The following is a 7,916-nucleotide window of genomic DNA, read 5'->3' on the forward strand; positions in this document are numbered from 1 at the left end:
CTCAGTCCAAGTCCAAAAGCCTCAAAACCAGGGAAGCCTGCAGTGCAACTTTCAGTCTGAGACTGAGGGCCTGACAGCCTCGGGGAAGCCGCTGTTGCAAGTCCTAGAGTCCAAAGGCGGAAGAACCTGGAGTCTGATGTCCAAAGGCAGGAGGAACGGAAGCAAGCTTACTGCACGGGAAGAAGAAAAAAAGAGGCTTCTAAGCCAGAAGCCTCAGCTAGCAAGGTTATCCCATCTTCTTCAGTCTGCTTTGTTCTAGCTGCTCTGGCAGCTGACTGGCTGGTGCCCAGCCACCTTGAGGGTGGGTCTTCCTTCCCAGTCCACCAACTCAAATGTCAGTCTCCTCTGGCAACACCCTCACAAACACACTCAGGAACAGGAACAATACTCTAGGCAGCTCTCAATTCAATCAAGTTGACATCTAATGTTAACCAACATACAAGATTTATAAGCTAAGTATGTCGATGATGATAAATAAGTGCTGTGGAGAAAAGCAGAGCAGAGAGGGGAAAAGGAATGCAGAGAAGGGTTTACAAGTTTTAGAAGAATTCATACTTATAGGCCCGTTTTCCATAAAAAGCAGGAGGCTCATCTTCTGCAGGTACTGAAGGGTTGGAGTGTTGCGAGCGTGAACTTGAAAATAACAGACAAATATCAGAGTTAATGAGGGGAAAAAGAAAAGATGGATGGGCATCATGGTGGTCCAGCAAAGGAGGAAAACCCAAGCATGAATGTGGACTGGCGCCGTCAGAGAGGGCAGAGCCTCCAATAACTTGGGCCAGTCTGAGAGCCAGAGTCAAGACATCGGGGGAATGGATCCAGGTTCTGTGTTTGGCACAGTGTGTGTGGAAGAAGGATAAGAGGGCTCAGGAGGACAGGTACAGTGAGTGTGCCTCCATAGGGATGCACTTTTGGTATGTTCTATTATTGCTCAAAAATATGCAGTGCCCCTCCCTGGGAGAGGATTATGCTATATCTAGCCCACTGATATCAGCATAGCCAGGTGACTTGCTATTGCCAATGAAACGTGAGCAGAAGTGACAGGTGTCACTTGTGAGCAGAAATTTTAAGAACCATGATGTAGCTCAACACCAACTGTTTTCCTCTGCCAGTATTCCAGGTAGGAGGAACTCCCCCAGCCAAGGACCCAGAATGAAAATTATGCAGAGAAGGGTCACAACCTACCATGATCAATATGTAGCTGGAGTGTGCAAACAAACTTTTCTGGTTGTAAGTGTCTGAGACTTGGGATCATTTGTAACTACAACATAACCCAATCTAAACTAGCTAATAGAGCTTGAATATTTTAAGTTGGAAGGGAAATAAGTAAAGCCATAAGTGACCTAATTTTTGAGAGCAATAACAGGAGTGATGATTAGAGTCTTGGTCACAGGCTATGGGAGAGAAGTATGGGAGTGAAAGAGACAGATGAACTGGACATTTTCATGGGCGAGGAATGTATAATTTTACAGTGTTAAATAAAACAATGAATGTAAGATTATCTAGACCAGGTCCCTGAACACAATGTGTGTTAAATTAACAAAAGCTTTCTTCAAACAGAATTCCCCTAAGCATTTCCAGGTTGTGCCCTGTCCAGACATAGATATGCCCTGTGCAGTCATAGATGCTGTTTATAGATTCTGAACTAGGAATCAGGAGCCCTGGAGTAACAGGCCCCCAGAAAATCAGAGTCGAATTGTTAGTCCAAAACTTGACAACATCCACCTCCATTGCCTTCCAACTGTCTCTGACTTCCCTCTCCCTAGTTCATTACATCCCAGTAATACTGATCTCTTTGCTCTTCTTGAACACATTAAGGAGAGATGAATGGGGTTTTTAGCTGCTGAAAGTTAGACTTGTGGCTAGAGACCAGACTAACCCCTTTTCCTTCGTGTAGAGGTTATGATTAAGATTGTCAGAGGAGAAAGTTAGGGTTTAATTTTTTCATTAAACTAATAATATATTTTCTGTTCCTGTGATAGTTTCTAAAGATGATAGCCTCCAGCTCCATCCATATTCCTATGGATGGAATGATCCATAGGAATCTCATAGGAACGAGACATGATCTCATTCTTTTCTAATGGTTGCATAATATTCCATGGTGTATATGTACCACATTTTCTTTATCCAGTCTGTCGTTGATGGGCATTTAGGTTGATTTCATGTCTTTGCCATTGTGAATAGTGCTGCAATGAACATTCCCATGCACATGTCTTTATGTAGAATGTTTTATATTCCTCTGGGTATACACCCAGTAATGGGATTGTTGGGTCAAATTGTAATTCTGCTTTTAGCTCTCTGAGGAATCACCATACTGCTTTCCACAATAGTTGAACTAATTTACTCTCCCACCAACAGTGTGTAAAGATTCCCTTTTCTCTGCAACCTCACCAGCATCTGTTATTTTTTTTTTTTTTTTTTTTTTTTTTTTTGAGACGGAGTCTTACTCTGTCGCCCAGGCTGGAGTGCAGTGGCCGGATCTCAGCTCACTGCCAGCTCCGCCTCCCGGGTTCATGCCATTCTCCTGCCTCAGCCTCCCGAGTAGCTGGGACTACAGGCGCCCACCACCTCGCCCAGCTAGTTTTTTGTATTTTTAGTAGAGACAGGGTTTCACCGTGTTAGCCAGGATGGTCTCGATCTCCTGACCTCGTGATCTGCCCGTCTCAGCCTCCCAAAGTGCTGGGATTACAGGCTTGAGCCACCGCGCCCGGCCTATTTTTTTTTTTTTTTTTCTTTTTAGTAACAACCATTCTGGCTGGTGTGGGATGGTATCTCATTGTGGTTTTGATTTGCATTTCTCTAATGATCAGTGATATTGAGCTTTTTTTCATATATTCGTTGGCCACATGTATGTCTTCTTTTGAAAAGTGACTGTTCATGTCCTTTGCCCCTACTTTTTAAGGTGGTTGCTTTTCTTTTTTGAGACAGAGTTTCACTCTTGTTGCCCAGGTTGGAGTGCAACGGTGCAATCTTGGCTCACTGCAACCTCTGACTCCTGGGTTCAAGCGATTCTCCTGCCTCATCCTCCCAAGTAGCTGGGATTACAGGCATGCACCACCACATCCGGCTAATTTTTTGTATTTTTAGTAGATATGGGGTTCTCCATGTTGGTCAGGCTGGTCTCAAACTCCCGACCTCAGGTGATCCACCCACCTCGGCCTCCCAAAGTGCTGGGATTACAGGCGTGAGCCACTGCGCCCAGCCTTGTTTCTCTCTTATAAATGTCAGTTCCTTATAGATGCTGGATATTAGACCTTTGTTGAATACATAGTTGGCAAATATTTTCTCTCCTTCTGTAGGTTATTTGCTTACTCTGTTGATAGTTCCTTTCACTGTGCAGAAGCTCTTAAGTTTAATTAGATCTCATTTGCAATTTTTTACTTTTGTTGTGTTTGCTTTTGATGTCTTTGTCATGAAATCTTTGCCCATTACTAGATCCAGGATGGTATTGCCTAGGTTGCCTTCCAAGGGTTTATGGTTTTGGTTTTACATTTAAGTCTTTAATCCATCTTTTAAAATATTTATTTATTCTCCAACTTTTCTTTTAAGTTCAAGGGTACATGTACAGGACGTGCGGGTTTGTTACATAGGTAAATGTGTGCCATGTGGTTGGTTGTACAGATCATACCATTACTTAGGTATTAAGCCCAGCATCCATAGACAATTCTTCCTGATGTTCTCCCTGCCCCTGCACTGTCAACAGGCCCTACTGTGTTGTTCCCTGCCGTGTGTTCACGTGTTCTTATCATTCAGCTACCACTTATAAGTGATAATATGCAGCCTTTGGTTTTCTGTTCCTGTGTTAGTTTGCTGTGGATAATGGCTTCCAGATCCACCCACGTCCCTGCAAAGGACATGAGCTTATTCCTTTTTATGACTGCATAGTATTCTATGGTGTATATGTACAAATTTGCTTTATCCAGTCTGTCACTGATGAACATTTAGATTGATTCCATGTCTTTGCTATTGTGAATGCTGCAATAAACATACACGTGCATGTATCTTATAGTAGAATGATATATATTCCTTTGGTTATATATCCAGTAATGGGATTGCTGGGTCAAATGGTATCTCTGCCCCAGGTCTTTCAGGAATTGTCACACTGTTTTTCATGGTTGAACTAATTTACACTCCAACAGGGTAAAAGTGTTCCTTTTTCTCTGCAACTTTGCCAGCATCTTTTGTTTTTTGACTTTTTAGTAAAACTCATTCTGACTGCAGTGAGATGGTACCTCACTGTGGTTTTGATGTGCATTTCTTTAATGATCAGTGATGTTGAGCTTTTTTTCATATGTTCGTTGGCTGCATGCATGTCTTCCTTTGAGAAGTGTCTGTTCATGTCCTTTGCACGCTTTTTAATGGGGTTGTTTGTTTTTCTCTTGTAAATTTAAGTTCCTTGTAGATTCTGATATCAGATGTTTGTCAGATAGATTGAAAAAAATTTTCTCCCATTCTGTAGGTTGTCTGTTCACTCTGTTGATAGTTTCTTTTGCTGTGCAGAAGCTCTTTAGTTTAAGTAGATCCCATTTGTCCATTTTTGTTTTTGTTGCAATTGCTTTTGGTGTTTTCATCATAAAATCTTTGCCCATGCCTATGTCCTGAATGGCATTACCTAGATTTTCTCCTAGAGTTTTCAGTTTTTGGTTATACATTTAGGTCTTTAATTCATTTTGAGTTGATTTTTGTATATGGTGTAAGGAAGGGGTCCAGCTTCAATCTTCTGCATATGACTAGCCACCTATGCAAGCACCGTTTATTGAATAGGAAGTCTTTTCCCAATTACTTCTTTTTTTTGTCAAAAAGCAATACTTTTTAACCTTTTCAGGTATGTGAGGCCCATTCCCAACATCAAAATAGCAAACAAATTGCTTACTTGAGAAGTGTTGTATTTAGGTATCCACTGATAGAAAAACTCATAATGAAACAACCTACTATGACTTTTATTACACTTTTAAGTTTGTATTTCATTTGCCATTCTATACATCTGAAAAATCATTTTCACAGATGTATCAGTTACCTTTTTTCCAATTTATAGACAATGAGACAGCAACATTCAGATTCACCAACTCCTTGCTATATAATTCCTAAACCATTCGGGATCTATGCCTCGCAAGTTGAAAAACACAACTAGATTACCAATTAATGTGTATGTATCCCCAAATGTTTATGCTTTTGTAGTGAAGCCCACTATTTAAAATTTATTTTTAAATTAACATGTAGTCCAGATGACTAATCCCTTGTTTCTCTTCATTTCAGAACATTACTCTAGGAATTCTATTTTCAAACATTAAAATTCAAAATGAGAAAAACAGAAATCATTTATTTATCCCTCCATTTCCCTATCCGTGTTCTCTCATGATTTCCTGAAGTATCACCTGTATCTACTCAAATCCGAACTATAGTTCAAAAGGCTAAACAGCAGAGGTAAAATTCAAGAATGGCCAATGTGCCACTAAACTGCCATGATGCTTTCACTTGATGATATTTTGACCAGATATTGAACCTCTTTCTGCCTCATTTTCCTTATGGAAAATAATAAAAGAATTATTAACATGGTCACCCAAAGACACTTCTTAGAAAAACTAAAATGGCCTTAGCAGCAAGATGCAGGACACACTTAGAGTACGGAGAGACTAGAAATAAGGAGGCTGGTTAGGAGGTGACAGATGATGGCAGTACCAGTGGGGATGTCCAGATATCTCTGGGATGAATTTTATAGGAGTTGGAGCCAAAAGGATAAGAAAAGTGAGAGAGGAGAAGGGCTCTTGGATGACTCCTAAATGTCTATCTCTGTGTGAATTATGATATACTAACAATATAAGAACTACAAGGGGAGATTTGGGAGAATGTAGATTTGGTTTTGTTCAGGTTAAAATCAAAGTTCCTGGGAAGCATCCTGGTGATGTTCTAATAGAAAGCTGAATATAAAGATCCATGCATCAAACCATCCGCCAAGATTTTTATCATCTGAGAATCAGGATGGACAAAGACTGTATTTAAAAGCATTTTTACTGATGTCTCTAATGTGCTCCAATTGTGTGAAGACCTGGTCTCAGGCTCAAGATGGAAATCTGGGTAGGCAATATGTTGAGTGGCATATGCCAAGTTTAAGGCAACCATTTTGTAGTTAGATCTAAGATAAAATCCCAGCTCTTCCAAGTTGTGACTTGAACAAGACAGGCCACTTTTTTGGTCCTCATGCAAAACAGGGATGCTAAAAATAACCATTAGGTTGTTGTAAAATTTTAAATAAATAAAATGTATAAAGAGATAAACAGTTCCTGGCACATAATAATTGTGCAGAAATGGCAGATTTTCAGAGTCATCAGCATATTTAAAGAGTAAAAACAATCATTCTGCAAGAGCAAAAGAAGTAGAAATTAAAGGGCAGGCCTTGGAGATGACAGTATTTTAGGAGTAAGGAGAGAATGATAAGTAAGGAAAGAATGATCAACCAAACATACCATGAAAGTGTAAGCGCAGGAGCCAGAGTACATTCCCATAGAGTGGTGAACTAGAAGCAATGGAGGAAAGTGTTTCAATAGTTTTAGGATAGGTCAATAGCATCAAACTGGGACCAAGAAAGAATAAAACTAAAATTTTATCATTGGACTAGAAAATGAGGAATTTGTTGGCGACTGGACAAAAACCATTTCAATAAAACTGTGAATCTCGTGAGCCTTCCAGCTTGTACCCATAGGGACAGCACCTAAGTCCGATCTCTAAACAGTCCTGGGATCAGCCATTGGTTTCAGGTTCTGAATGACTGATGTTTTGTCTAAGGGCACCACATCATGACTCTGAAATATTTTTGCATTTATCCTGAAAGAATCTTTCATGCAAGGTGGTGTTCAGAGCACCTTAAAGAATGGAGAGCTTGGGCTTCATCAAGCTAATAGCAAATGTCAAATAAACTATTTCATGGCTTCTTATATACATGGCAGAATGTGGTCCAAGGATAGCTTTCATTATAACTCAGCTCAAGCTTTTTCAGCAACTATAGTTTTCTCTTGATTAGCCTAAAATGGTTCATTAGGGTGATCCTCAGTCTCTGACTAATGTGTACTCCTCCTTCCTTTCTATGGTACAATTTTCTTTTTTTTTTTTTTTTTTTGAGACGGAGTCTCCCTCTGCCGCCCAGGCTGGAGTGCAATGGCCGGATTTCAGCTCACTGCAAGCTCCGCCTCCCGGGTTCACGCCATTCTCCTGCCTCAGCCTCCCGAGTAGCTGGGACTACAGGCGCCCGCCAGGTCGCCCGGCTAGTTTTTTGTATTTTTAGTAGAGACGGGGTTTCACCGCATTAGCCAGGATGGTCTCGATCTCCTGACCTCGTGATCCGCCCATCTCGGCCTCCCAAAGTGCTGGGATTACAGGCTTGAGCCACCGCGCCCGGCCCCTATGGTACAATTTTCATAAGCAACAGAGTCTTATGGTAAATCCTGGGTCTGAGTCTCAATTTACACAACAGTTTGGTGCAGGTTTTGTTTGTTTTGTTGTGAAACAACAAAAATCTTGAGAATGACAGAGGTGAACTGCAGGGCAGGGACTTTGTGAGCTCAGGGTAGGATCCTTTGATTCCTTACTTTAGGTTTTTCCTTAAATCCCCTCTTCTGCATAGGGATGCTGTGGGTAAGCTTTATCCTTGAGTTGGTTTCTGTTCAGAAAGACTTTGGTTTCTGGAGGAATTATAAAGCTAAATCTGTCTGCCTAGTTACCCTTCCCATTTCTTACAATCTTCGTATATGACCCTTTAAGATTGCAGGTCTTGTTAAATGATGCCTCATCTCAATCAATTTTCATGAGTCTTCCTCAGACCAAAATTTAAGAGGATGTCCTACTCCTGCTAGGTGCATGTAAAACTATTATTATTTTTGGTCTATAGTAGCAATTATGGTTCTCAAATAGATCCTTTCAGA

Source organism: Trachypithecus francoisi, unplaced genomic scaffold (assembly GCF_009764315.1).
Source record: "Trachypithecus francoisi isolate TF-2019V2 unplaced genomic scaffold, Tfra_2.0 Lachesis_group4, whole genome shotgun sequence".
Taxonomy (NCBI): Eukaryota; Metazoa; Chordata; class Mammalia; order Primates; family Cercopithecidae; genus Trachypithecus; species Trachypithecus francoisi.